This window comes from Daphnia pulicaria, chromosome 3 (genome assembly GCF_021234035.1).
Source record: "Daphnia pulicaria isolate SC F1-1A chromosome 3, SC_F0-13Bv2, whole genome shotgun sequence".
NCBI lineage: Eukaryota > Metazoa > Arthropoda > Branchiopoda > Diplostraca > Daphniidae > Daphnia > Daphnia pulicaria.
Window position 1 is genome coordinate 1,096,051 of NC_060915.1, and position 22,080 is coordinate 1,118,130.

Sequence of the window (22,080 nt, forward strand, 5' to 3'; positions counted from 1 at the left end):
TTTTTTTCAATCACGATGGTTACCAGTCCAAATTCGTAGATAAAAAATTTCAATGCCTTAGAGATAGGTTCAATTCATCTATAAGAATGATTCTGGATCAATTCCATTGAGAGTTTTTCAAAGTTTATCGCGTTTTTTAATCGCGATGGTTACCAGTCCAAATTCGTAGATCAAAAATATCAATGGCATAGAGATAGGTTCAATTCATCTATAGGAATGATTCTGGATAAATTTCATTGCGAGTTTTTCAAAGTTTATCGCGCTTTTTTATTCGCGATGGTTACGAGTCCAAATTCAATGAAAAAACATTTCTATCACTTTGAAGTGATTTTCTATTCATCCATTGGGACTGGGAGGGTAAATTTTCATTTTTGAATGTCAACGGCCATATCACGTAGAAAGCACCTGGTCTCGTCAGCTCCCAGAAGTTAAGTTACGTCGAGTCCCGTTAGTACTTGGAAGGGTGACCGCTTGGGAATACGGGATGTCGTTGGCGATGAACAGTTTGTTTTCAATAACAAACTTCTTGAAATTTTTTTTCAATCACGATGGTTACCAGTCCAAATTCTTAGATAAAAAATTTCAATGGCATAGAGATAGGTTCAATTCATCTATTTGAATGATTCTGGATAAATTTCATTGCGAGTTTTTCAAAGTTTATCGCGCTTTTTTATTCGCGATGGTTACGAGTCCAAATTCAATGAACAAACATTTCTATCACTTTGAAGTGATTTTCTATTCATCCATTGGGACTGGGAGGGTAAATTTTCATTTTTGAATGTCAACGGCCATATCACGTAGAACGCACCTGGTCTCGTCAGCTCCCAGAAGTTAAGTTACGTCGAGTCCCGTTAGTACTTGGAAGGGTGACCGCTTGGGAATACGGGATGTCGTTGGCGATGAACAGTTTGTTTTCAATAACAAACTTCTTGAAATTTTTTTTCAATCACGATAATTACCAGTCCAAATTCGTAGATAAAAAATTTCAATGCCTTAGAGATAGGTTCAATTCATCTATAAGAATGATTCTGGATCAATTCCATTGAGAGTTTTTCAAAGTTTATCGCGTTTTTTAATCGCGATGGTTACCAGTCCAAATTCGTAGATCAAAAATATCAATGGCATAGAGATAGGTTCAATTCATCTATAGGAATGATTCTGGATAAATTTCATTGCGAGTTTTTCAAAGTTTATCGCGCTTTTTTATTCGCGATGGTTACGAGTCCAAATTCAATGAAAAAACATTTCTATCACTTTGAAGTGATTTTCTATTCATCCATTGGGACTGGGAGGGTAAATTTTCATTTATGAATGTCAACGGCCATATCACGTAGAACGCACCTGGTCTCGTCAGCTCCCAGAAGTTAAGTTACGTCGAGTCCCGTTAGTACTTGGAAGGGTGACCGCTTGGGAATACGGGATGTCGTTGGCGATGAACAGTTTGTTTTCAATAACAAACTTCTTGAAATTTTTTTTCAATCACGATGGTTACCAGTCCAAATTCTTAGATAAAAAATTTCAATGGCATAGAGATAGGTTCAATTCATCTATAAGAATGATTCTGGATCAATTCCATTGAGAGTTTTTCAAAGTTTATCGCGTTTTTTAATCGCGATGGTTACCAGTCCAAATTCGTAGATCAAAAATATCAATGGCATAGAGATAGGTTCAATTCATCTATAGGAATGATTCTGGATAAATTTCATTGCGAGTTTTTCAAAGTTTATCGCGCTTTTTTATTCGCGATGGTTACGAGTCCAAATTCAATGAAAAAACATTTCTATCACTTTGAAGTGATTTTCTATTCATCCATTGGGACTGGGAGGGTAAATTTTCATTTTTGAATGTCAACGGCCATATCACGTAGAACGCACCTGGTCTCGTCAGCTCCCAGAAGTTAAGTTACGTCGAGTCCCGTTAGTACTTGGAAGGGTGACCGCTTGGGAATACGGGATGTCGTTGGCGATGAACAGTTTGTTTTCAATAACAAACTTCTTGAAATTTTTTTTCAATCACGATGGTTACCAGTCCAAATTCGTAGATAAAAAATTTCAATGCCTTAGAGATAGGTTCAATTCATCTATAAGAATGATTCTGGATCAATTCCATTGAGAGTTTTTCAAAGTTTATCGCGTTTTTTAATCGCGATGGTTACCAGTCCAAATTCGTAGATCAAAAATATCAATGGCATAGAGATAGGTTCAATTCATCTATAGGAATGATTCTGGATAAATTTCATTGCGAGTTTTTCAAAGTTTATCGCGCTTTTTTATTCGCGATGGTTACGAGTCCAAATTCAATGAAAAAACATTTCTATCACTTTGAAGTGATTTTCTATTCATCCATTGGGACTGGGAGGGTAAATTTTCATTTTTGAATGTCAACGGCCATATCACGTAGAACGCACCTGGTCTCGTCAGCTCCCAGAAGTTAAGTTACGTCGAGTCCCGTTAGTACTTGGAAGGGTGACCGCTTGGGAATACGGGATGTCGTTGGCGATGAACAGTTTGTTTTCAATAACAAACTTCTTGAAATTTTTTTTCAATCACGATGGTTACCAGTCCAAATTCTTAGATAAAAAATTTCAATGGCATAGAGATAGGTTCAATTCATCTATAAGAATGATTCTGGATCAATTCCATTGAGAGTTTTTCAAAGTTTATCGCGTTTTTTAATCGCGATGGTTACCAGTCCAAATTCGTAGATCAAAAATATCAATGGCATAGAGATAGGTTCAATTCATCTATAGGAATGATTCTGGATAAATTTCATTGCGAGTTTTTCAAAGTTTATCGCGCTTTTTTATTCGCGATGGTTACGAGTCCAAATTCAATGAAAAAACATTTCTATCACTTTGAAGTGATTTTCTATTCATCCATTGGGACTGGGAGGGTAAATTTTCATTTTTGAATGTCAACGGCCATATCACGTAGAACGCACCTGGTCTCGTCAGCTCCCAGAAGTTAAGTTACGTCGAGTCCCGTTAGTACTTGGAAGGGTGACCGCTTGGGAATACGGGATGTCGTTGGCGATGAACAGTTTGTTTTCAATAACAAACTTCTTGAAATTTTTTTTCAATCACGATGGTTACCAGTCCAAATTCGTAGATAAAAAATTTCAATGCCTTAGAGATAGGTTCAATTCATCTATAAGAATGATTCTGGATCAATTCCATTGAGAGTTTTTCAAAGTTTATCGCGTTTTTTAATCGCGATGGTTACCAGTCCAAATTCGTAGATCAAAAATATCAATGGCATAGAGATAGGTTCAATTCATCTATAGGAATGATTCTGGATAAATTTCATTGCGAGTTTTTCAAAGTTTATCGCGCTTTTTTATTCGCGATGGTTACGAGTCCAAATTCAATGAAAAAACATTTCTATCACTTTGAAGTGATTTTCTATTCATCCATTGGGACTGGGAGGGTAAATTTTCATTTTTGAATGTCAACGGCCATATCACGTAGAACGCACCTGGTCTCGTCAGCTCCCAGAAGTTAAGTTACGTCGAGTCCCGTTAGTACTTGGAAGGGTGACCGCTTGGGAATACGGGATGTCGTTGGCGATGAACAGTTTGTTTTCAATAACAAACTTCTTGAAATTTTTTTTCAATCACGATGGTTACCAGTCCAAATTCTTAGATAAAAAATTTCAATGGCATAGAGATAGGTTCAATTCATCTATTTGAATGATTCTGGATAAATTTCATTGCGAGTTTTTCAAAGTTTATCGCGCTTTTTTATTCGCGATGGTTACGAGTCCAAATTCAATGAACAAACATTTCTATCACTTTGAAGTGATTTTCTATTCATCCATTGGGACTGGGAGGGTAAATTTTCATTTTTGAATGTCAACGGCCATATCACGTAGAACGCACCTGGTCTCGTCAGCTCCCAGAAGTTAAGTTACGTCGAGTCCCGTTAGTACTTGGAAGGGTGACCGCTTGGGAATACGGGATGTCGTTGGCGATGAACAGTTTGTTTTCAATAACAAACTTCTTGAAATTTTTTTTCAATCACGATAATTACCAGTCCAAATTCGTAGATAAAAAATTTCAATGCCTTAGAGATAGGTTCAATTCATCTATAAGAATGATTCTGGATCAATTCCATTGAGAGTTTTTCAAAGTTTATCGCGTTTTTTAATCGCGATGGTTACCAGTCCAAATTCGTAGATCAAAAATATCAATGGCATAGAGATAGGTTCAATTCATCTATAGGAATGATTCTGGATAAATTTCATTGCGAGTTTTTCAAAGTTTATCGCGCTTTTTTATTCGCGATGGTTACGAGTCCAAATTCAATGAAAAAACATTTCTATCACTTTGAAGTGATTTTCTATTCATCCATTGGGACTGGGAGGGTAAATTTTCATTTTTGAATGTCAACGGCCATATCACGTAGAACGCACCTGGTCTCGTCAGCTCCCAGAAGTTAAGTTACGTCGAGTCCCGTTAGTACTTGGAAGGGTGACCGCTTTGGAATACGGGATGTCGTTGGCGATGAACAGTTTGTTTTCAATAACAAACTTCTTGAAATTTTTTTTCAATCACGATAATTACCAGTCCAAATTCGTAGATAAAAAATTTCAATGCCTTAGAGATAGGTTCAATTCATCTATAAGAATGATTCTGGATCAATTCCATTGAGAGTTTTTCAAAGTTTATCGCGTTTTTTAATCGCGATGGTTACCAGTCCAAATTCGTAGATCAAAAATATCAATGGCATAGAGATAGGTTCAATTCATCTATAGGAATGATTCTGGATAAATTTCATTGCGAGTTTTTCAAAGTTTATCGCGCTTTTTTATTCGCGATGGTTACGAGTCCAAATTCAATGAACAAACATTTCTATCACTTTGAAGTGATTTTCTATTCATCCATTGGGACTGGGAGGGTAAATTTTCAATTTTGAATGTCAACGGCCATATCACGTAGAACGCACCTGGTCTCGTCAGCTCCCAGAAGTTAAGTTACGTCGAGTCCCGTTAGTACTTGGAAGGGTGACCGCTTGGGAATACGGGATGTCGTTGGCGATGAACAGTTTGTTTTCAATAACAAACTTCTTGAAATTTTTTTTCAATCACGATGGTTACCAGTCCAAATTCTTAGATAAAAAATTTCAATGGCATAGAGATAGGTTCAATTCATCTATTTGAATGATTCTGGATAAATTTCATTGCGAGTTTTTCAAAGTTTATCGCGCTTTTTTATTCGCGATGGTTACGAGTCCAAATTCAATGAACAAACATTTCTATCACTTTGAAGTGATTTTCTATTCATCCATTGGGACTGGGAGGGTAAATTTTCATTTTTGAATGTCAACGGCCATATCACGTAGAACGCACCTGGTCTCGTCAGCTCCCAGAAGTTAAGTTACGTCGAGTCCCGTTAGTACTTGGAAGGGTGACCGCTTGAGAATACGGGATGTCGTTGGCGATGAACAGTTTGTTTTCAATAACAAACTTCTTGAAATTTTTTTTCAATCACGATGGTTACCAGTCCAAATTCTTAGATAAAAAATTTCAATGGCATAGAGATAGGTTCAATTCATCTATTTGAATGATTCTGGATAAATTTCATTGCGAGTTTTTCAAAGTTTATCGCGCTTTTTTATTCGCGATGGTTACGAGTCCAAATTCAATGAACAAACATTTCTATCACTTTGAAGTGATTTTCTATTCATCCATTGGGACTGGGAGGGTAAATTTTCATTTTTGAATGTCAACGGCCATATCACGTAGAACGCACCTGGTTTCGTCAGCTCCCAGAAGTTAAGTTACGTCGAGTCCCGTTAGTACTTGGAAGGGTGACCGCTTGGGAATACGGGATGTCGTTGGCGATGAACAGTTTGTTTTCAATAACAAACTTCTTGAAATTTTTTTTCAATCACGATAATTACCAGTCCAAATTCGTAGATAAAAAATTTCAATGCCTTAGAGATAGGTTCAATTCATCTATAAGAATGATTCTGGATCAATTCCATTGAGAGTTTTTCAAAGTTTATCGCGTTTTTTAATCGCGATGGTTACCAGTCCAAATTCGTAGATCAAAAATATCAATGGCATAGAGATAGGTTCAATTCATCTATTTGAATGATTCTGGATAAATTTCATTGCGAGTTTTTCAAAGTTTATCGCGCTTTTTTATTCGCGATGGTTACGAGTCCAAATTCAATGAACAAACATTTCTATCACTTTGAAGTGATTTTCTATTCATCCATTGGGACTGGGAGGGTAAATTTTCATTTTTGAATGTCAACGGCCATATCACGTAGAACGCACCTGGTTTCGTCAGCTCCCAGAAGTTAAGTTACGTCGAGTCCCGTTAGTACTTGGAAGGGTGACCGCTTGGGAATACGGGATGTCGTTGGCGATGAACAGTTTGTTTTCAATAACAAACTTCTTGAAATTTTTTTTCAATCACGATAATTACCAGTCCAAATTCGTAGATAAAAAATTTCAATGCCTTAGAGATAGGTTCAATTCATCTATAAGAATGATTCTGGATCAATTCCATTGAGAGTTTTTCAAAGTTTATCGCGTTTTTTAATCGCGATGGTTACCAGTCCAAATTCGTAGATCAAAAATATCAATGGCATAGAGATAGGTTCAATTCATCTATAGGAATGATTCTGGATAAATTTCATTGCGAGTTTTTCAAAGTTTATCGCGCTTTTTTATTCGCGATGGTTACGAGTCCAAATTCAATGAACAAACATTTCTATCACTTTGAAGTGATTTTCTATTCATCCATTGGGACTGGGAGGGTAAATTTTCATTTTTGAATGTCAACGGCCATATCACGTAGAACGCACCTGGTCTCGTCAGCTCCCAGAAGTTAAGTTACGTCGAGTCCCGTTAGTACTTGGAAGGGTGACCGCTTGGGAATACGGGATGTCGTTGGCGATGAACAGTTTGTTTTCAATAACAAACTTCTTGAAATTTTTTTTCAATCACGATGGTTACCAGTCCAAATTCTTAGATAAAAAATTTCAATGGCATAGAGATAGGTTCAATTCATCTATTTGAATGATTCTGGATAAATTTCATTGCGAGTTTTTCAAAGTTTATCGCGCTTTTTTATTCGCGATGGTTACGAGTCCAAATTCAATGAACAAACATTTCTATCACTTTGAAGTGATTTTCTATTCATCCATTGGGAATGGGAGGGTAAATTTTCATTTTTGAATGTCAACGGCCATATCACGTAGAACGCACCTGGTCTCGTCAGCTCCCAGAAGTTAAGTTACGTCGAGTCCCGTTAGTACTTGGAAGGGTGACCGCTTGGGAATACGGGATGTCGTTGGCGATGAACAGTTTGTTTTCAATAACAAACTTCTTGAAATTTTTTTTCAATCACGATGGTTACCAGTCCAAATTCTTAGATAAAAAATTTCAATGGCATAGAGATAGGTTCAATTCATCTATTTGAATGATTCTGGATAAATTTCATTGCGAGTTTTTCAAAGTTTATCGCGCTTTTTTATTCGCGATGGTTACGAGTCCAAATTCAATGAACAAACATTTCTATCACTTTGAAGTGATTTTCTATTCATCCATTGGGAATGGGAGGGTAAATTTTCATTTTTGAATGTCAACGGCCATATCACGTAGAACGCACCTGGTCTCGTCAGCTCCCAGAAGTTAAGTTACGTCGAGTCCCGTTAGTACTTGGAAGGGTGACCGCTTGGGAATACGGGATGTCGTTGGCGATGAACAGTTTGTTTTCAATAACAAACTTCTTGAAATTTTTTTTCAATCACGATGGTTACCAGTCCAAATTCTTAGATAAAAAATTTCAATGGCATAGAGATAGGTTCAATTCATCTATTTGAATGATTCTGGATAAATTTCATTGCGAGTTTTTCAAAGTTTATCGCGCTTTTTTATTCGCGATGGTTACGAGTCCAAATTCAATGAACAAACATTTCTATCACTTTGAAGTGATTTTCTATTCATCCATTGGGACTGGGAGGGTAAATTTTCATTTTTGAATGTCAACGGCCATATCACGTAGAACGCACCTGGTCTCGTCAGCTCCCAGAAGTTAAGTTACGTCGAGTCCCGTTAGTACTTGGAAGGGTGACCGCTTGGGAATACGGGATGTCGTTGGCGATGAACAGTTTGTTTTCAATAACAAACTTCTTGAAATTTTTTTTCAATCACGATGGTTACCAGTCCAAATTCTTAGATAAAAAATTTCAATGGCATAGAGATAGGTTCAATTCATCTATTTGAATGATTCTGGATAAATTTCATTGCGAGTTTTTCAAAGTTTATCGCGCTTTTTTATTCGCGATGGTTACGAGTCCAAATTCAATGAACAAACATTTCTATCACTTTGAAGTGATTTTCTATTCATCCATTGGGACTGGGAGGGTAAATTTTCATTTTTGAATGTCAACGGCCATATCACGTAGAACGCACCTGGTCTCGTCAGCTCCCAGAAGTTAAGTTACGTCGAGTCCCGTTAGTACTTGGAAGGGTGACCGCTTGGGAATACGGGATGTCGTTGGCGATGAACAGTTTGTTTTCAATAACAAACTTCTTGAAATTTTTTTTCAATCACGATGGTTACCAGTCCAAATTCTTAGATAAAAAATTTCAATGGCATAGAGATAGGTTCAATTCATCTATTTGAATGATTCTGGATAAATTTCATTGCGAGTTTTTCAAAGTTTATCGCGCTTTTTTATTCGCGATGGTTACGAGTCCAAATTCAATGAACAAACATTTCTATCACTTTGAAGTGATTTTCTATTCATCCATTGGGACTGGGAGGGTAAATTTTCATTTTTGAATGTCAACGGCCATATCACGTAGAACGCACCTGGTTTCGTCAGCTCCCAGAAGTTAAGTTACGTCGAGTCCCGTTAGTACTTGGAAGGGTGACCGCTTGGGAATACGGGATGTCGTTGGCGATGAACAGTTTGTTTTCAATAACAAACTTCTTGAAATTTTTTTTCAATCACGATAATTACCAGTCCAAATTCGTAGATAAAAAATTTCAATGCCTTAGAGATAGGTTCAATTCATCTATAAGAATGATTCTGGATCAATTCCATTGAGAGTTTTTCAAAGTTTATCGCGTTTTTTAATCGCGATGGTTACCAGTCCAAATTCGTAGATCAAAAATATCAATGGCATAGAGATAGGTTCAATTCATCTATAGGAATGATTCTTGATAAATTTCATTGCGAGTTTTTCAAAGTTTATCGCGCTTTTTTATTCGCGATGGTTACGAGTCCAAATTCAATGAAAAAACATTTCTATCACTTTGAAGTGATTTTCTATTCATCCATTGGGAATGGGAGGGTAAATTTTCATTTTTGAATGTCAACGGCCATATCACGTAGAACGCACCTGGTCTCGTCAGCTCCCAGAAGTTAAGTTACGTCGAGTCCCGTTAGTACTTGGAAGGGTGACCGCTTGGGAATACGGGATGTCGTTGGCGATGAACAGTTTGTTTTCAATAACAAACTTCTTGAAATTTTTTTTCAATCACGATAATTACCAGTCCAAATTCGTAGATAAAAAATTTCAATGCCTTAGAGATAGGTTCAATTCATCTATAAGAATGATTCTGGATCAATTCCATTGAGAGTTTTTCAAAGTTTATCGCGTTTTTTAATCGCGATGGTTACCAGTCCAAATTCGTAGATCAAAAATATCAATGGCATAGAGATAGGTTCAATTCATCTATAGGAATGATTCTTGATAAATTTCATTGCGAGTTTTTCAAAGTTTATCGCGCTTTTTTATTCGCGATGGTTACGAGTCCAAATTCAATGAAAAAACATTTCTATCACTTTGAAGTGATTTTCTATTCATCCATTGGGAATGGGAGGGTAAATTTTCATTTTTGAATGTCAACGGCCATATCACGTAGAACGCACCTGGTCTCGTCAGCTCCCAGAAGTTAAGTTACGTCGAGTCCCGTTAGTACTTGGAAGGGTGACCGCTTGGGAATACGGGATGTCGTTGGCGATGAACAGTTTGTTTTCAATAACAAACTTCTTGAAATTTTTTTTCAATCACGATGGTTACCAGTCCAAATTCTTAGATAAAAAATTTCAATGGCATAGAGATAGGTTCAATTCATCTATTTGAATGATTCTGGATAAATTTCATTGCGAGTTTTTCAAAGTTTATCGCGCTTTTTTATTCGCGATGGTTACGAGTCCAAATTCAATGAACAAACATTTCTATCACTTTGAAGTGATTTTCTATTCATCCATTGGGACTGGGAGGGTAAATTTTCATTTTTGAATGTCAACGGCCATATCACGTAGAACGCACCTGGTCTCGTCAGCTCCCAGAAGTTAAGTTACGTCGAGTCCCGTTAGTACTTGGAAGGGTGACCGCTTGGGAATACGGGATGTCGTTGGCGATGAACAGTTTGTTTTCAATAACAAACTCCTTGAAATTTTTTTTTCAATCACGATGGTTACCAGTCCAAATTCTTAGATAAAAAATTTCAATGGCATAGAGATAGGTTCAATTCATCTATTTGAATGATTCTGGATAAATTTCATTGCGAGTTTTTCAAAGTTTATCGCGCTTTTTTATTCGCGATGGTTACGAGTCCAAATTCAATGAACAAACATTTCTATCACTTTGAAGTGATTTTCTATTCATCCATTGGGACTGGGAGGGTAAATTTTCATTTTTGAATGTCAACGGCCATATCACGTAGAACGCACCTGGTCTCGTCAGCTCCCAGAAGTTAAGTTACGTCGAGTCCCGTTAGTACTTGGAAGGGTGACCGCTTGGGAATACGGGATGTCGTTGGCGATGAACAGTTTGTTTTCAATAACAAACTTCTTGAAATTTTTTTTCAATCACGATGGTTACCAGTCCAAATTCTTAGATAAAAAATTTCAATGGCATAGAGATAGGTTCAATTCATCTATTTGAATGATTCTGGATAAATTTCATTGCGAGTTTTTCAAAGTTTATCGCGCTTTTTTATTCGCGATGGTTACGAGTCCAAATTCAATGAACAAACATTTCTATCACTTTGAAGTGATTTTCTATTCATCCATTGGGACTGGGAGGGTAAATTTTCATTTTTGAATGTCAACGGCCATATCACGTAGAACGCACCTGGTCTCGTCAGCTCCCAGAAGTTAAGTTACGTAGAGTCCCGTTAGTACTTGGAAGGGTGACCGCTTGGGAATACGGGATGTCGTTGGCGATGAACAGTTTGTTTTCAATAACAAACTTCTTGAAATTTTTTTTCAATCACGATAATTACCAGTCCAAATTCGTAGATAAAAAATTTCAATGCCTTAGAGATAGGTTCAATTCATCTATAAGAATGATTCTGGATCAATTCCATTGAGAGTTTTTCAAAGTTTATCGCGTTTTTTAATCGCGATGGTTACCAGTCCAAATTCGTAGATCAAAAATATCAATGGCATAGAGATAGGTTCAATTCATCTATAGGAATGATTCTTGATAAATTTCATTGCGAGTTTTTCAAAGTTTATCGCGCTTTTTTATTCGCGATGGTTACGAGTCCAAATTCAATGAAAAAACATTTCTATCACTTTGAAGTGATTTTCTATTCATCCATTGGGAATGGGAGGGTAAATTTTCATTTTTGAATGTCAACGGCCATATCACGTAGAACGCACCTGGTCTCGTCAGCTCCCAGAAGTTAAGTTACGTCGAGTCCCGTTAGTACTTGGAAGGGTGACCGCTTGGGAATACGGGATGTCGTTGGCGATGAACAGTTTGTTTTCAATAACAAACTTCTTGAAATTTTTTTTCAATCACGATGGTTACCAGTCCAAATTCTTAGATAAAAAATTTCAATGGCATAGAGATAGGTTCAATTCATCTATTTGAATGATTCTGGATAAATTTCATTGCGAGTTTTTCAAAGTTTATCGCGCTTTTTTATTCGCGATGGTTACGAGTCCAAATTCAATGAACAAACATTTCTATCACTTTGAAGTGATTTTCTATTCATCCATTGGGACTGGGAGGGTAAATTTTCATTTTTGAATGTCAACGGCCATATCACGTAGAACGCACCTGGTCTCGTCAGCTCCCAGAAGTTAAGTTACGTCGAGTCCCGTTAGTACTTGGAAGGGTGACCGCTTGGGAATACGGGATGTCGTTGGCGATGAACAGTTTGTTTTCAATAACAAACTTCTTGAAATTTTTTTTCAATCACGATGGTTACCAGTCCAAATTCTTAGATAAAAAATTTCAATGGCATAGAGATAGGTTCAATTCATCTATTTGAATGATTCTGGATAAATTTCATTGCGAGTTTTTCAAAGTTTATCGCGCTTTTTTATTCGCGATGGTTACGAGTCCAAATTCAATGAAAAAACATTTCTATCACTTTGAAGTGATTTTCTATTCATCCATTGGGACTGGGAGGGTAAATTTTCATTTTTGAATGTCAACGGCCATATCACGTAGAACGCACCTGGTCTCGTCAGCTCCCAGAAGTTAAGTTACGTCGAGTCCCGTTAGTACTTGGAAGGGTGACCGCTTGGGAATACGGGATGTCGTTGGCGATGAACAGTTTGTTTTCAATAACAAACTTCTTGAAATTTTTTTTCAATCACGATGGTTACCAGTCCAAATTCTTAGATAAAAAATTTCAATGGCATAGAGATAGGTTCAATTCATCTATTTGAATGATTCTGGATAAATTTCATTGCGAGTTTTTCAAAGTTTATCGCGCTTTTTTATTCGCGATGGTTACGAGTCCAAATTCAATGAACAAACATTTCTATCACTTTGAAGTGATTTTCTATTCATCCATTGGGACTGAGAGGGTAAATTTTCATTTTTGAATGTCAACGGCCATATCACGTAGAACGCACCTGGTCTCGTCAGCTCCCAGAAGTTAAGTTACGTAGAGTCCCGTTAGTACTTGGAAGGGTGACCGCTTGGGAATACGGGATGTCGTTGGCGATGAACAGTTTGTTTTCAATAACAAACTTCTTGAAATTTTTTTTCAATCACGATAATTACCAGTCCAAATTCGTAGATAAAAAATTTCAATGCCTTAGAGATAGGTTCAATTCATCTATAAGAATGATTCTGGATCAATTCCATTGAGAGTTTTTCAAAGTTTATCGCGTTTTTTAATCGCGATGGTTACCAGTCCAAATTCGTAGATCAAAAATATCAATGGCATAGAGATAGGTTCAATTCATCTATTTGAATGATTCTGGATAAATTTCATTGCGAGTTTTTCAAAGTTTATCGCGCTTTTTTATTCGCGATGGTTACGAGTCCAAATTCAATGAACAAACATTTCTATCACTTTGAAGTGATTTTCTATTCATCCATTGGGACTGGGATGGTAAATTTTCATTTTTGAATGTCAACGGCCATATCACGTAGAACGCACCTGGTCTCGTCAGCTCCCAGAAGTTAAGTTACGTCGAGTCCCGTTAGTACTTGGAAGGGTGACCGCTTGGGAATACGGGATGTCGTTGGCGATGAACAGTTTGTTTTCAATAACAAACTTCTTGAAATTTTTTTTCAATCACGATGGTTACCAGTCCAAATTCTTAGATAAAAAATTTCAATGGCATAGAGATAGGTTCAATTCATCTATTTGAATGATTCTGGATAAATTTCATTGCGAGTTTTTCAAAGTTTATCGCGCTTTTTTATTCGCGATGGTTACGAGTCCAAATTCAATGAAAAAACATTTCTATCACTTTGAAGTGATTTTCTATTCATCCATTGGGACTGGGAGGGTAAATTTTCATTTTTGAATGTCAACGGCCATATCACGTAGAACGCACCTGGTCTCGTCAGCTCCCAGAAGTTAAGTTACGTCGAGTCCCGTTAGTACTTGGAAGGGTGACCGCTTGGGAATACGGGATGTCGTTGGCGATGAACAGTTTGTTTTCAATAACAAACTTCTTGAAATTTTTTTTCAATCACGATAATTACCAGTCCAAATTCGTAGATAAAAAATTTCAATGCCTTAGAGATAGGTTCAATTCATCTATAAGAATGATTATGGATCAATTCCATTGAGAGTTTTTCAAAGTTTATCGCGTTTTTTAATCGCGATGGTTACCAGTCCAAATTCGTAGATCAAAAATATCAATGGCATAGAGATAGGTTCAATTCATCTATAGGAATGATTCTGGATAAATTTCATTGCGAGTTTTTCAAAGTTTATCGCGCTTTTTTATTCGCGATGGTTACGAGTCCAAATTCAATGAACAAACATTTCTATCACTTTGAAGTGATTTTCTATTCATCCATTGGGACTGGGAGGGTAAATTTTCATTTTTGAATGTCAACGGCCATATCACGTAGAACGCACCTGGTCTCGTCAGCTCCCAGAAGTTAAGTTACGTCGAGTCCCGTTAGTACTTGGAAGGGTGACCGCTTGGGAATACGGGATGTCGTTGGCGATGAACAGTTTGTTTTCAATAACAAACTTCTTGAAATTTTTTTTCAATCACGATGGTTACCAGTCCAAATTCTTAGATAAAAAATTTCAATGGCATAGAGATAGGTTCAATTCATCTATTTGAATGATTCTGGATAAATTTCATTGCGAGTTTTTCAAAGTTTATCGCGCTTTTTTATTCGCGATGGTTACGAGTCCAAATTCAATGAACAAACATTTCTATCACTTTGAAGTGATTTTCTATTCATCCATTGGGACTGGGAGGGTAAATTTTCATTTTTGAATGTCAACGGCCATATCACGTAGAACGCACCTGGTCTCGTCAGCTCCCAGAAGTTAAGTTACGTCGAGTCCCGTTAGTACTTGGAAGGGTGACCGCTTGGGAATACGGGATGTCGTTGGCGATGAACAGTTTGTTTTCAATAACAAACTTCTTGAAATTTTTTTTCAATCACGATAATTACCAGTCCAAATTCGTAGATAAAAAATTTCAATGCCTTAGAGATAGGTTCAATTCATCTATAAGAATGATTCTGGATCAATTCCATTGAGAGTTTTTCAAAGTTTATCGCGTTTTTTAATCGCGATGGTTACCAGTCCAAATTCGTAGATCAAAAATATCAATGGCATAGAGATAGGTTCAATTCATCTATAGGAATGATTCTGGATAAATTTCATTGCGAGTTTTTCAAAGTTTATCGCGCTTTTTTATTCGCGATGGTTACGAGTCCAAATTCAATGAACAAACATTTCTATCACTTTGAAGTGATTTTCTATTTATCCATTGGGACTGGGAGGGTAAATTTTCATTTTTGAATGTCAACGGCCATATCACGTAGAACGCACCTGGTCTCGTCAGCTCCCAGAAGTTAAGTTACGTCGAGTCCCGTTAGTACTTGGAAGGGTGACCGCTTGGGAATACGGGATGTCGTTGGCGATGAACAGTTTGTTTTCAATAACAAACTTCTTGAAATTTTTTTTCAATCACGATGGTTACCAGTCCAAATTCTTAGATAAAAAATTTCAATGGCATAGAGATAGGTTCAATTCATCTATTTGAATGATTCTGGATAAATTTCATTGCGAGTTTTTCAAAGTTTATCGCGCTTTTTTATTCGCGATGGTTACGAGTCCAAATTCAATGAACAAACATTTCTATCACTTTGAAGTGATTTTCTATTCATCCATTGGGACTGGGAGGGTAAATTTTCATTTTTGAATGTCAACGGCCATATCACGTAGAACGCACCTGGTCTCGTCAGCTCCCAGAAGTTAAGTTACGTCGAGTCCCGTTAGTACTTGGAAGGGTGACCGCTTGGGAATACGGGATGTCGTTGGCGATGAACAGTTTGTTTTCAATAACAAACTTCTTGAAATTTTTTTTCAATCACGATAATTACCAGTCCAAATTCGTAGATAAAAAATTTCAATGCCTTAGAGATAGGTTCAATTCATCTATAAGAATGATTCTGGATCAATTCCATTGAGAGTTTTTCAAAGTTTATCGCGTTTTTTAATCGCGATGGTTACCAGTCCAAATTCGTAGATCAAAAATATCAATGGCATAGAGATAGGTTCAATTCATCTATAGGAATGATTCTGGATAAATTTCATTGCGAGTTTTTCAAAGTTTATCGCGCTTTTTTATTCGCGATGGTTACGAGTCCAAATTCAATGAAAAAACATTTCTATCACTTTGAAGTGATTTTCTATTCATCCATTGGGACTGGGAGGGTAAATTTTCATTTTTGAATGTCAACGGCCATATCACGTAGAACGCACCTGGTCTCGTCAGCTCCCAGAAGTTAAGTTACGTCGAGTCCCGTTAGTACTTGGAAGGGTGACCGCTTGGGAATACGGGATGTCGTTGGCGATGAACAGTTTGTTTTCAATAACAAACTTCTTGAAATTTTTTTTCAATCACGATGGTTACCAGTCCAAATTCTTAGATAAAAAATTTCAATGGCATAGAGATAGGTTCAATTCATCTATTTGAATGATTCTGCATAAATTTCATTGCGAGTTTTTCAAAGTTTATCGCGCTTTTTTATTCGCGATGGTTACGAGTCCAAATTCAATGAACAAACATTTCTATCACTTTGAAGTGATTTTCTATTCATCCATTGGGACTGGGAGGGTAAATTTTCATTTTTGAATGTCAACGGCCATATCACGTAGAACGCACCTGGTCTCGTCAGCTCCCAGAAGTTAAGTTACGTCGAGTCCCGTTAGTACTTGGAAGGGTGACCGCTTGGGAATACGGGATGTCGTTGGCGATGAACAGTTTGTTTTCAATAACAAACTTCTTGAAATTTTTTTTCAATCACGATAATTACCAGTCCAAATTCGTAGATAAAAAATTTCAATGCCTTAGAGATAGGTTCAATTCATCTATAAGAATGATTCTGGATCAATTCCATTGAGAGTTTTTCAAAGTTTATCGCGTTTTTTAATCGCGATGGTTACCAGTCCAAATTCGTAGATCAAAAATATCAATGGCATAGAGATAGGTTCAATTCATCTATTTGAATGATTCTGGATAAATTTCATTGCGAGTTTTTCAAAGTTTATCGCGCTTTTTTATTCGCGATGGTTACGAGTCCAAATTCAATGAACAAACATTTCTATCACTTTGAAGTGATTTTCTATTCATCCATTGGGACTGGGAGGGTAAATTTTCATTTTTGAATGTCAACGGCCATATCACGTAGAACGCACCTGGTCTCGTCAGCTCCCAGAAGTTAAGTTACGTCGAGTCCCGTTAGTACTTGGAAGGGTGACCGCTTGGGAATACGGGATGTCGTTGGCGATGAACAGTTTGTTTTCAATAACAAACTTCTTGAAATTTTTTTTCAATCACGATGGTTACCAGTCCAAATTCTTAGATAAAAAATTTCAATGGCATAGAGATAGGTTCAATTCATCTATTTGAATGATTCTGCATAAATTTCATTGCGAGTTTTTCAAAGTTTATCGCGCTTTTTTATTCGCGATGGTTACGAGTCCAAATTCAATGAACAAACATTTCTATCACTTTGAAGTGATTTTCTATTCATCCATTGGGACTGGGAGGGTAAATTTTCATTTTTGAATGTCAACGGCCATATCACGTAGAACGCACCTGGTCTCGTCAGCTCCCAGAAGTTAAATTACGTCGAGTCCCGTTAGTACTTGGAAGGGTGACCGCTTGGGAATACGGGATGTCGTTGGCGATGAACAGTTTGTTTTCAATAACAAACTTCTTGAAATTTTTTTTCAATCACGATAATTACCAGTCCAAATTCGTAGATAAAAAATTTCAATGCCTTAGAGATAGGTTCAATTCATCTATAAGAATGATTCTGGATCAATTCCATTGAGAGTTTTTCAAAGTTTATCGCGTTTTTTAATCGCGATGGTTACCAGTCCAAATTCTTAGATAAAAAATTTCAATGGCATAGAGATAGGTTCAATTCATCTATTTGAATGATTCTGGATAAATTTCATTGCGAGTTTTTCAAAGTTTATCGCGCTTTTTTATTCGCGATGGTTACGAGTCCAAATTCAATGAACAAACATTTCTATCACTTTGAAGTGATTTTCTATTCATCCATTGGGACTGGGAGGGTAAATTTTCATTTTTGAATGTCAACGGCCATATCACGTAGAACGCACCTGGTCTCGTCAGCTCCCAGAAGTTAAGTTACGTCGAGTCCCGTTAGTACTTGGAAGGGTGACCGCTTGGGAATACGGGATGTCGTTGGCGATGAACAGTTTGTTTTCAATAACAAACTTCTTGAAATTTTTTTTCAATCACGATGGTTACCAGTCCAAATTCTTAGATAAAAAATTTCAATGGCATAGAGATAGGTTCAATTCATCTATAGGAATGATTCTGGATAAATTTCATTGCGAGTTTTTCAAAGTTTATCGCGCTTTTTTATTCACGATGGTTACCAGTCCAAATTCTTAGATAAAAAATTTCAATGGCATAGAGATAGGTTCAATTCATCTATAAGAATGATTCTGGATCAATTCCATTGAGAGTTTTTCAAAGTTTATCGCGTTTTTTAATCGCGATGGTTACCAGTCCAAATTCGTAGATCAAAAATATCAATGGCATAGAGATAGGTTCAATTCATCTATAGGAATGATTCTGGATAAATTTCATTGCGAGTTTTTCAAAGTTTATCGCGCTTTTTTATTCGCGATGGTTACGAGTCCAAATTCAATGAAAAAACATTTCTATCACTTTGAAGTGATTTTCTATTCATCCATTGGGACTGGGAGGGTAAATTTTCATTTTTGAATGTCAACGGCCATATCACGTAGAACGCACCTGGTCTCGTCAGCTCCCAGAAGTTAAGTTACGTCGAGTCCCGTTAGTACTTGGAAGGGTGACCGCTTGGGAATACGGGATGTCGTTGGCGATGAACAGTTTGTTTTCAATAACAAACTTCTTGAAATTTTTTTTCAATCACGATGGTTACCAGTCCAAATTCTTAGATAAAAAATTTCAATGGCATAGAGATAGGTTCAATTCATCTATTTGAATGATTCTGGATAAATTTCATTGCGAGTTTTTCAAAGTTTATCGCGCTTTTTTATTCGCGATGGTTACGAGTCCAAATTCAATGAACAAACATTTCTATCACTTTGAAGTGATTTTCTATTCATCCATTGGGACTGGGAGGGTAAATTTTCATTTTTGAATGTCAACGGCCATATCACGTAGAACGCACCTGGTCTCGTCAGCTCCCAGAAGTTAAGTTACGTCGAGTCCCGTTAGTACTTGGAAGGGTGACCGCTTGGGAATACGGGATGTCGTTGGCGATGAACAGTTTGTTTTCAATAACAAACTTCTTGAAATTTTTTTTCAATCACGATAATTACCAGTCCAAATTCGTAGATAAAAAATTTCAATGCCTTAGAGATAGGTTCAATTCATCTATAAGAATGATTCTGGATCAATTCCATTGAGAGTTTTTCAAAGTTTATCGCGTTTTTTAATCGCGATGGTTACCAGTCCAAATTCGTAGATCAAAAATATCAATGGCATAGAGATAGGTTCAATTCATCTATTTGAATGATTCTGGATAAATTTCATTGCGAGTTTTTCAAAGTTTATCGCGCTTTTTTATTCGCGATGGTTACGAGTCCAAATTCAATGAACAAACATTTCTATCACTTTGAAGTGATTTTCTATTCATCCATTGGGACTGGGAGGGTAAATTTTCATTTTTGAATGTCAACGGCCATATCACGTAGAACGCACCTGGTCTCGTCAGCTCCCAGAAGTTAAATTACGTCGAGTCCCGTTAGTACTTGGAAGGGTGACCGCTTGGGAATACGGGATGTCGTTGGCGATGAACAGTTTGTTTTCAATAACAAACTTCTTGAAATTTTTTTTCAATCACGATAATTACCAGTCCAAATTCGTAGATAAAAAATTTCAATGCCTTAGAGATAGGTTCAATTCATCTATAAGAATGATTCTGGATCAATTCCATTGAGAGTTTTTCAAAGTTTATCGCGTTTTTTAATCGCGATGGTTACCAGTCCAAATTCGTAGATCAAAAATATCAATGGCATAGAGATAGGTTCAATTCATCTATTTGAATGATTCTGGATAAATTTCATTGCGAGTTTTTCAAAGTTTATCGCGCTTTTTTATTCGCGATGGTTACGAGTCCAAATTCAATGAACAAACATTTCTATCACTTTGAAGTGATTTTCTATTCATCCATTGGGACTGGGAGGGTAAATTTTCATTTTTGAATGTCAACGGCCATATCACGTAGAACGCACCTGGTCTCGTCAGCTCCCAGAAGTTAAGTTACGTCGAGTCCCGTTAGTACTTGGAAGGGTGACCGCTTGGGAATACGGGATGTCGTTGGCGATGAACAGTTTGTTTTCAATAACAAACTTCTTGAAATTTTTTTTCAATCACGATGGTTACCAGTCCAAATTCTTAGATAAAAAATTTCAATGGCATAGAGATAGGTTCAATTCATCTATTTGAATGATTCTGGATAAATTTCATTGCGAGTTTTTCAAAGTTTATCGCGCTTTTTTATTCGCGATGGTTACGAGTCCAAATTCAATGAACAAACATTTCTATCACTTTGAAGTGATTTTCTATTCATCCATTGGGACTGGGAGGGTAAATTTTCATTTTTGAATGTCAACGGCCATATCACGTAGAACGCACCTGGTCTCGTCAGCTCCCAGAAGTTAAGTTACGTCGAGTCCCGTTAGTACTTGGAAGGGTGACCGCTTGGGAATACGGGATGTCGTTGGCGATGAACAGTTTGTTTTCAATAACAAACTTCTTGAAATTTTTTTTCAATCACGATGGTTACCAGTCCAAATTCTTAGATAAAAAATTTCAATGGCATAGAGATAGGTTCAATTCATCTATTTGAATGATTCTGGATAAATTTCATTGCGAGTTTTTCAAAGTTTATCGCGCTTTTTTATTCGCGATGGTTACGAGTCCAAATTCAATGAACAAACATTTCTATCACTTTGAAGTGATTTTCTATTCATCCATTGGGACTGGGAGGGTAAATTTTCATTTTTGAATGTCAACGGCCATATCACGTAGAACGCACCTGGTCTCGTCAGCTCCCAGAAGTTAAGTTACGTCGAGTCCCGTTAGTACTTGGAAGGGTGACCGCTTGGGAATACGGGATGTCGTTGGCGATGAACAGTTTGTTTTCAATAACAAACTTCTTGAAATTTTTTTTCAATCACGATAATTACCAGTCCAAATTCGTAGATAAAAAATTTCAATGCCTTAGAGATAGGTTCAATTCATCTATAAGAATGATTCTGGATCAATTCCATTGAGAGTTTTTCAAAGTTTATCGCGTTTTTTAATCGCGATGGTTACCAGTCCAAATTCGTAGATCAAAAATATCAATGGCATAGAGATAGGTTCAATTCATCTATAGGAATGATTCTGGATAAATTTCATTGCGAGTTTTTCAAAGTTTATCGCGCTTTTTTATTCGCGATGGTTACGAGTCCAAATTCAATGAAAAAACATTTCTATCACTTTGAAGTGATTTTCTATTCATCCATTGGGACTGGGAGGGTAAATTTTCATTTTTGAATGTCAACGGCCATATCACGTAGAACGCACCTGGTCTCGTCAGCTCCCAGAAGTTAAGTTACGTCGAGTCCCGTTAGTACTTGGAAGGGTGACCGCTTGGGAATACGGGATGTCGTTGGCGATGAACAGTTTGTTTTCAATAACAAACTTCTTGAAATTTTTTTTCAATCACGATGGTTACCAGTCCAAATTCTTAGATAAAAAATTTCAATGGCATAGAGATAGGTTCAATTCATCTATTTGAATGATTCTGGATAAATTTCATTGCGAGTTTTTCAAAGTTTATCGCGCTTTTTTATTCGCGATGGTTACGAGTCCAAATTCAATGAACAAACATTTCTATCACTTTGAAGTGATTTTCTATTCATCCATTGGGACTGGGAGGGTAAATTTTCATTTTTGAATGTCAACGGCCATATCACGTAGAACGCACCTGGTCTCGTCAGCTCCCAGAAGTTAAGTTACGTCGAGTCCCGTTAGTACTTGGAAGGGTGACCGCTTGGGAATACGGGATGTCGTTGGCGATGAACAGTTTGTTTTCAATAACAAACTTCTTGAAATTTTTTTTCAATCACGAT

The 22,080-nt window shown here is 36.9% G+C and overlaps 1 non-coding gene and 46 pseudogenes across 1 annotated transcript; all 47 read left to right on the forward strand.

Annotated features, from left to right (window-relative positions):
• The first annotated feature begins 377 nt into the window (after window positions 1-377).
• Window positions 378-496, forward strand: LOC124332989. Its single transcript, XR_006916863.1, has one exon. It is a non-coding gene; the product is annotated as a 5S ribosomal RNA (ribosomal RNA).
• A 284-nt stretch (window positions 497-780) lies between these two features.
• LOC124331069 lies at window positions 781-899 on the forward strand (annotated as a pseudogene).
• Window positions 900-1,313: 414 nt separating this feature from the next.
• Window positions 1,314-1,432, forward strand: LOC124331070 (annotated as a pseudogene).
• Window positions 1,433-1,846: 414 nt separating this feature from the next.
• LOC124331071 lies at window positions 1,847-1,965 on the forward strand (annotated as a pseudogene).
• A 414-nt stretch (window positions 1,966-2,379) lies between these two features.
• On the forward strand, window positions 2,380-2,498 carry LOC124331072 (annotated as a pseudogene).
• Window positions 2,499-2,912: 414 nt separating this feature from the next.
• Window positions 2,913-3,031, forward strand: LOC124331073 (annotated as a pseudogene).
• Window positions 3,032-3,445: 414 nt separating this feature from the next.
• Window positions 3,446-3,564, forward strand: LOC124331075 (annotated as a pseudogene).
• Window positions 3,565-3,848: 284 nt separating this feature from the next.
• Window positions 3,849-3,967, forward strand: LOC124331076 (annotated as a pseudogene).
• Window positions 3,968-4,381: 414 nt separating this feature from the next.
• Window positions 4,382-4,500, forward strand: LOC124334289 (annotated as a pseudogene).
• Window positions 4,501-4,914: 414 nt separating this feature from the next.
• Window positions 4,915-5,033, forward strand: LOC124331077 (annotated as a pseudogene).
• A 284-nt stretch (window positions 5,034-5,317) lies between these two features.
• Window positions 5,318-5,436, forward strand: LOC124333555 (annotated as a pseudogene).
• Window positions 5,437-5,720: 284 nt separating this feature from the next.
• On the forward strand, window positions 5,721-5,839 carry LOC124334192 (annotated as a pseudogene).
• Window positions 5,840-6,253: 414 nt separating this feature from the next.
• Window positions 6,254-6,372, forward strand: LOC124334193 (annotated as a pseudogene).
• Window positions 6,373-6,786: 414 nt separating this feature from the next.
• Window positions 6,787-6,905, forward strand: LOC124331078 (annotated as a pseudogene).
• A 284-nt stretch (window positions 6,906-7,189) lies between these two features.
• Window positions 7,190-7,308, forward strand: LOC124331079 (annotated as a pseudogene).
• A 284-nt stretch (window positions 7,309-7,592) lies between these two features.
• Window positions 7,593-7,711, forward strand: LOC124331080 (annotated as a pseudogene).
• Window positions 7,712-7,995: 284 nt separating this feature from the next.
• LOC124331081 lies at window positions 7,996-8,114 on the forward strand (annotated as a pseudogene).
• Window positions 8,115-8,398: 284 nt separating this feature from the next.
• On the forward strand, window positions 8,399-8,517 carry LOC124331083 (annotated as a pseudogene).
• A 284-nt stretch (window positions 8,518-8,801) lies between these two features.
• LOC124334194 lies at window positions 8,802-8,920 on the forward strand (annotated as a pseudogene).
• A 414-nt stretch (window positions 8,921-9,334) lies between these two features.
• Window positions 9,335-9,453, forward strand: LOC124331084 (annotated as a pseudogene).
• Window positions 9,454-9,867: 414 nt separating this feature from the next.
• LOC124331085 lies at window positions 9,868-9,986 on the forward strand (annotated as a pseudogene).
• A 284-nt stretch (window positions 9,987-10,270) lies between these two features.
• On the forward strand, window positions 10,271-10,389 carry LOC124331087 (annotated as a pseudogene).
• A 285-nt stretch (window positions 10,390-10,674) lies between these two features.
• LOC124331088 lies at window positions 10,675-10,793 on the forward strand (annotated as a pseudogene).
• Window positions 10,794-11,077: 284 nt separating this feature from the next.
• LOC124330711 lies at window positions 11,078-11,196 on the forward strand (annotated as a pseudogene).
• A 414-nt stretch (window positions 11,197-11,610) lies between these two features.
• Window positions 11,611-11,729, forward strand: LOC124331089 (annotated as a pseudogene).
• Window positions 11,730-12,013: 284 nt separating this feature from the next.
• LOC124331090 lies at window positions 12,014-12,132 on the forward strand (annotated as a pseudogene).
• A 284-nt stretch (window positions 12,133-12,416) lies between these two features.
• Window positions 12,417-12,535, forward strand: LOC124331091 (annotated as a pseudogene).
• A 284-nt stretch (window positions 12,536-12,819) lies between these two features.
• LOC124330722 lies at window positions 12,820-12,938 on the forward strand (annotated as a pseudogene).
• A 414-nt stretch (window positions 12,939-13,352) lies between these two features.
• LOC124331092 lies at window positions 13,353-13,471 on the forward strand (annotated as a pseudogene).
• A 284-nt stretch (window positions 13,472-13,755) lies between these two features.
• On the forward strand, window positions 13,756-13,874 carry LOC124331093 (annotated as a pseudogene).
• A 414-nt stretch (window positions 13,875-14,288) lies between these two features.
• On the forward strand, window positions 14,289-14,407 carry LOC124331094 (annotated as a pseudogene).
• Window positions 14,408-14,691: 284 nt separating this feature from the next.
• On the forward strand, window positions 14,692-14,810 carry LOC124331095 (annotated as a pseudogene).
• Window positions 14,811-15,224: 414 nt separating this feature from the next.
• On the forward strand, window positions 15,225-15,343 carry LOC124331096 (annotated as a pseudogene).
• Window positions 15,344-15,627: 284 nt separating this feature from the next.
• On the forward strand, window positions 15,628-15,746 carry LOC124331098 (annotated as a pseudogene).
• Window positions 15,747-16,160: 414 nt separating this feature from the next.
• On the forward strand, window positions 16,161-16,279 carry LOC124331099 (annotated as a pseudogene).
• A 284-nt stretch (window positions 16,280-16,563) lies between these two features.
• LOC124331100 lies at window positions 16,564-16,682 on the forward strand (annotated as a pseudogene).
• Window positions 16,683-17,096: 414 nt separating this feature from the next.
• Window positions 17,097-17,215, forward strand: LOC124331101 (annotated as a pseudogene).
• A 284-nt stretch (window positions 17,216-17,499) lies between these two features.
• LOC124333640 lies at window positions 17,500-17,618 on the forward strand (annotated as a pseudogene).
• A 414-nt stretch (window positions 17,619-18,032) lies between these two features.
• On the forward strand, window positions 18,033-18,151 carry LOC124331102 (annotated as a pseudogene).
• A 545-nt stretch (window positions 18,152-18,696) lies between these two features.
• Window positions 18,697-18,815, forward strand: LOC124331103 (annotated as a pseudogene).
• Window positions 18,816-19,099: 284 nt separating this feature from the next.
• On the forward strand, window positions 19,100-19,218 carry LOC124331104 (annotated as a pseudogene).
• A 414-nt stretch (window positions 19,219-19,632) lies between these two features.
• Window positions 19,633-19,751, forward strand: LOC124333642 (annotated as a pseudogene).
• Window positions 19,752-20,165: 414 nt separating this feature from the next.
• LOC124331105 lies at window positions 20,166-20,284 on the forward strand (annotated as a pseudogene).
• A 284-nt stretch (window positions 20,285-20,568) lies between these two features.
• On the forward strand, window positions 20,569-20,687 carry LOC124331106 (annotated as a pseudogene).
• A 284-nt stretch (window positions 20,688-20,971) lies between these two features.
• LOC124331107 lies at window positions 20,972-21,090 on the forward strand (annotated as a pseudogene).
• A 414-nt stretch (window positions 21,091-21,504) lies between these two features.
• Window positions 21,505-21,623, forward strand: LOC124331110 (annotated as a pseudogene).
• A 284-nt stretch (window positions 21,624-21,907) lies between these two features.
• Window positions 21,908-22,026, forward strand: LOC124331111 (annotated as a pseudogene).
• Window positions 22,027-22,080: the final 54 nt, after the last annotated feature.